Genomic DNA, 6,000 nt, shown 5'->3' on the forward strand with positions numbered 1-6,000 from the left:
TGTAAATTTTGACGTTAACATAAGACGATCAGAGAGTGAAGGATCTGGGAAGTCCTGGGGTTGGGGAGTGAAGGATCTGGGGAGTCCTAGGGTTGGGGAGTGAAGGATCTGGGGAGTCCTAGGGTTGGGGAGTGAAGGATCTGGGAAGTCCTGGGGTTGGGGAGTGAAGGATCTGGGGAGTCCTAGGATTGGGGAGTGAAGGATCTGGGGAGTCCTAGGGTTGGGGAGTGATGGATCTGGGAAGTCCTGGAGTTGGGGAGTGAAGGATCTGGGAAAGTCTTTGGGCTGAGGAGTCCTGGGGTTGGGAATTGAAGGATCTGGGGAGTCCTGGGTTGAGGAGTGGAGGATCAAGGGAGTCCTGGGGCTGGGGAGTAAAGGATCTGGGGGAGTCCTGGGGCTGAGGAGTGTTGCCAGTTCGCTTAAGTTACATCACCGTAGACTCACCGCTGGATATAATTCATCTGTTGGTAAATATCACGTTTTATCCCTCCCTGCGGCTGGCTACGGCCTTAACCTTTGGCACACCATTTAATGTACACTTTGTTCAGTGATGATGTATATTGCACTAGATTGTTCGTTTTGTTTATTTAAGTATTTTGTTTACACTTCTGAGAGGAGGAATAGGTTATGAGTCAACAACATTTATTAGAATACGTAGAGTTGTGTTATGTGTCTGTCTATCCGTTCGTCTGGTGGGTGTCCGTACATCCGTCTGGGTGTATGTCTGGGTATTTGCAAGATTTTTGTTAAGAGAACAAATACTAACTCCGTTTCAAGTTATTATAATAATGGAAAATGGTTGTTCATCAAGAATGTAATCAGAAAATGTCGGATATCTGGCACAGTTTGAAATGAACAACATATTAGGGTAGGATGTATCTTTCATAGGGTAACTGAGCAAGATGCTATTGTTGTGGCTGCAGTCGACGGCTAGGTAAGCAATAATGACCAAGGCACAGGAGACTGATAAAAAAAAATAATTGAGTGAATGAGTCAGTCACTCAGTCAGGGTTGATACTCATAGGATCGTTTGACTTAGTTAAAGTTTTGAAAGACACGTGTGTTGTGAAACAATACACAGTCATTAACAAGACTTGAGGGAGAGTATAACCCTACCTGAGGTATTTTGTATATCTACAGTAGTTTGTATAGTGTGTATAAATACAGAATAAGTGTATGGTGAAACACTGATATATACACAACATTGTAGGCACCAAGAACTCTCTATTACAGGAGATAAAAACACACACACCCAAACACACACACACACACGTTTTCTACCCCTTATCTCTTATAGAATCTAACATAAACACTTTCTTTCTCCCATATTGCTCATATGTCTCATTAATTTATTATCTCTTTCTCACACACCCTTTCCGCCTCCCCTATCGCCCAATTTCTCTCACACACATCCTTTAAAACTTTCCTTCTCCTTCCGGCGTGGTGAGAGAGCCGTGTTTACCGGGAGGAAGGAAGGGTTCCTAAGGTGGATTCCCCCTGGTCTTGAAGGATCTGTGTGTGGGATGGCTCGCGTCCCCACCACATACATAACGATCGTCCACCGCCTCCTCACATCCCAAGGAAGTTAGAATTTAGTGATGATTTCTGTCCATGTTACTCCTTAGTCTTAAGATTTTACTCGGATTTCTACTCTAACTATTATTCAAATTTAATGATTAATCCAGTTTTCTAGTCACAAAATTAAGATTAAACAAGGATTTCAACTCTAGTTAGGGTGCGGGGAGGGAGGGGGAGAAGTGGATAAAGAGCTCGACCGATTGTGAATGGGTACTTATCTTTACAGATGGGAAAATGAAGGTGGTCAGGTGCAGTGCCGGTCATATTTACCCCCTGTGTACCATAAACAAGGATTAGTTTACAGTGTGCTGTATTCGAGCTGCCCTTAACGCCACAGACCAAATGACCCACCTACTTTCTACTCTAGTTGTAGCTCACAATTCCTAAACTCAGGACTGAGCAAGGATCACCACTCCCAGTGCTCCTCAAAGTTAGGTATTTAACGAAGGATTTACACAAGCAAAGTTAGGATTTATAAGGGGTTTCCACTCTGGTTATCGTCAGAGGTCGTGAAGGTAGGATTTATGAAGAAATTCCCCTCCAGTAAGTCTTCATGATTAAGATTTAAGCGCAAGGATTTCAACTCCAAACTTTCCTCAAACTTAAGATTTAACCAGGATTACTACTACTAATTCTCCCAGGAGTTAAGGTTAATAAGGATTACTACGCATAATGCAAGGATTAATTAGTCCTTCTACTGCTAATCCTTTTCTTTAAATTGAGACTGAATAAGGATTTCTAACACAAATCCTTCTTAGAGTTAACAGATTTAGAAAGGATTTCTATTCCAGCTACTCCACAAAATGAAGATAAATCAAGGATTTTCGTTCATAACATTCCTTAAGGTGAAGTCTTAATGAGAATTTGTATTTAAACTTAACAAGGGTTCACAAGGATTTCTAATCATAAAATTTGGTTTTACCAGGTATGATTATTTGTGAAGTTGGGATTTAGCAGGTATGATTATTTGTGAAGTTGGGATTTACCAGGTATGATTATTTGTGAAGTTGGGATTTACCAGGTATGATTATTTGTGAAGTTGGGATTTACCAGGTATGATTATTTGTGAAGTTGGGATTTACCAGGTATGATTATTTGTGAAGTTGGGATTTACCAGGTATGATTATTTGTGAAGTTGGGATTTACCAGGTATGATTATTTGTGAAGTTGGGATTTACCAGGTATGATTATTTGTGAAGTTGGGATTTACCAGGTATGATTATTGTGAAGTTGGGATTTACCAGGTATGATTATTTGTGAAGTTGGGATTTACCAGGTATGATTATTTGTGAAGTTGGGATTTACCCCATTTGTGAAGTTTACCAGGCGCGATTATTTGTGAAGTTGGGATTTACCTGAAGTTGGGATTACCAGGTGGTTATTTGTAGTAAAGGTTTACCAGGTATGAATATTTGTGAATTGGGATTTACCAGGGATTTTCTCCAGTTAATCCCTCTGTTGAAGAGAGAAGAGAGAGAGAGAGAGAGAGAGAGAGAGAGAGAGAGATATTCTGTTTAATGAGGTAAATGATTCACTAAGTTGAGAAGGGATTGTAAATCTCTGGTGTCCTGTTACGATGATGGGATTTATAAGAGGGGATTTCTCTCACTTTCTTTGTCTTTCTTTCTTTCAATGAGAGAAGAAAAAAAAACAGACAAATCGAAGCGTAAGCCAAATCTTTTTACAGCTCAAGGTATGAAATAGTGTCCGATTGAATATGACATTAGCTGAATAATTCGGCGATTCATCGTTACTTCAATTTCATTGTGCAAGAGGAGGACTTATGAATAATGCAGGTGGGGTGAAGACGTGGCCAGTGGTGGTGGGGTGAAGCGGCAGTGGTGGTGGGGTGAAACCGCGGCCAGTGGTGGTGGGGTGAAATTGGGGTGGAGGGTGCAGTGGTGGTGGGAGTGAGACGGCCAGTGGTGGTGGGGTGAAAGCGGCCAGTGGTGATGGGGTGAAGAGTGGCCAGTGGTGGTGGGGTGAAGACGCGGCCAGTGGTGGTGGGGGGTGAAGAGTGGCCAGTGGTGATGGGGTGAAGACGCGCGGCCAGTGGTGGTGGGGGTGAAGACGTGGCCAGTGGTGATGGGTGAATGACGCGGGGGTGCCAGTGGTGGCTGAGGGTGGCCAGTGGTGGTGGGGTGAAGACGACCAGTGGTGAGGGGGTGAAGACGCGGCTGGTGGTGGGGTGAGAGACGTGGTAGTGGTGGTGGGGGTGAAGACGCGGCCAGTGGTGGTGGGGTGAACGGCCAGTGGTGATGGGGTGAAAGGGCAGCGGCCAGTGGTGGGGGGTGAAGACAGCATGACATGTGGCCAGTGGTGGTGGGGGTGAGAGACGTGGCCAGTGGTGAGGGGTGAAGACACGGCCAGTGGTGGTGGGGTGAAGACGCGGCGGTGGTGATGGGGGTGAAGACGTGGCCAGTGGTGGTGGGGTGAAGACGCGACCAGTGGTAGTGGGGTGAAGCCAGTGGTGATGGGGTGAGACCAGTGGTGAGGGGGTGTGGGGTGAGCAACGGCCAGTGGGGTGACACGGCCAGTGGTGAGGGGGTGAAGACGCGGCCAGTGGTGGTGGGTGGGGCGCGGCCAGTGTTGGTCTGGGGGTGAAGACGCGGCCAGTGGTGAGTGGTGGGGGGTGAAGACGCGGCCGGTGGTGGTAGGTGAAGACGCGGCCAGTGGTGCGGAGTGGAGTGAGGCCGCAGCCAGTGGTGGGGGGGAAGTGCTTGGCCAGTGGTGGAGTGGGGTGAGGAACATGACCAGCCAGTGGTGAGGGGTGAAGACATGGTGGCCAGTGGTGGTGGGGTGAAGACGCGGCCAGTGGTGATGGGGTGAAGATGGCCAGTGGTGGGGGTGAAGACGCAGTGGGCTGGGGGGTGAGGTGCAGGTGGTGATGGGGTGAAGACGTGTGAGTGGTGGGGGTGAAGACATGACCAGTGGTGGTGGGGTGAGCAGGGGCCAGTGGTGAGGGGTGAGACGGCCAGTGGTGGTGGGGTGAAGACGCGGCCAGTGGTGGTGGGGGGTGAAGACGCGGCCAGTGGTGGTGGGGTGAGAGACGCAGCCAGTGGTGTGGAGTGGGGTGAGACGCGCGGCCAGTGGTGGTGGGGGTGAAACCGGCCAGTGGTGGTGGGGAGGGTGAAGACAGCCAGGGGTGAAGACGCGGCCAGTGGTGGTGGGGTGAAGACGGCCAGTGGTGATGGGGTAGAAGAGCCAGTGGTGGTGGGGTGAGACGCGGTGGTGGTGGGGTGAAGACGCGTGTGGCCAGTGGTGAGGGTGAAGACACGGCCAGTGGTGGTGGGGTGAAGACGCGGCCAGTGGTGGTGGGGTGAAGACACGGCCAGTGGTGGTGGGGTGAAGTGGCGGCCAGTGGTGAGGGGTGAAGACGCAGCCAGTGGTGGGGTGAAGACGCGGCCAGCCAGTGGTAGTGGGGTGGGGCCAGTGGTGAGGGGGCACGCGGCCAGTGGTGGTGGGGTGAAGACGCGGCCAGTGGTGGTGGGGGGTGAAGACGCAGTGGTCGGTGGGGGGTGAAGGCCAGTGGTGGTGGGGTGAAGACATGACCAGTGGTGAGGGGGTGAAGGACATGGCAGTGGTGGTGGGGTGAAGACGTGGCCAGTGGTGAGGGGGGTGAGACATGGCCAGTGGTTGTGGGGGTGAAGACATGACCCGGTGGTGGGTGAAGACGCGGCCAGTGGTGGGGGTGAAGACGCGGCCAGTGGTGACGTGTGGGGGTGAGAGAAGCGGCCAGTGGTGGTGGGGTGAAGACATGACCAGTGTTGGGGGGTGAAGACATGACAGTGGTGGGGGTGAAAGGCCAGTGGTGAGAGCCAGGGTGATGGGGTGACGCGGCCAGTGGTGTAGGGGTGAAGACGCGCCAGTGGTGATGGGGTGAAGACATGGCCAGTGGTGGGGTGAAGACGTGGCCAGTGTGGTGGGGGTGAAGACGCGGCCAGTGGTGGTGGTGGGGTGAACAGTGGTGGTGGGGTGCCGCGGCCAGTGGTGAGGGGTGAAGACGCGGCCAGTGGTGGGGGTGAAGACGCGGCCAGTGGTGATGGGGTGAAGACGCGGCCAGTGGTGGTGGGGTGAGACCAGTGGTGATGGGGAGGTGAAGACGCAGCCAGTGGTAGTGGGGTGAAGACGTGGGGGTGGTGACCAGTGGTGTTGAGGGGGTGAAGAACCTTGGGGGTGAAGAGGGCGGCCAGTGGTGGTGGGGTGAAGACATGTGGCCAGTGGTGATGGGGTGAAGACCTTGGCTTGGTGGTGATGGAGTTGAAGGCCTTGTGCAGTGGTGGGTGGGGTGAAGACGCAGCCAGTGGTGGTGGGGTGAAGACATGGCCAGTGGTGGGGGTGAAGACGGCCAGTGGTGGTGGGGTGAAGACGCGGCCAGTGGTGGTGGGGTGAAGACGCGGCCAGTGGTGGTGGGGGTGAACC

Source organism: Homarus americanus, unplaced genomic scaffold, assembly GCF_018991925.1.
Source record: "Homarus americanus isolate GMGI-L3 unplaced genomic scaffold, GMGI_Hamer_2.0 scaffold39155, whole genome shotgun sequence".
Classification (NCBI taxonomy): Eukaryota; Metazoa; Arthropoda; class Malacostraca; order Decapoda; family Nephropidae; genus Homarus; species Homarus americanus.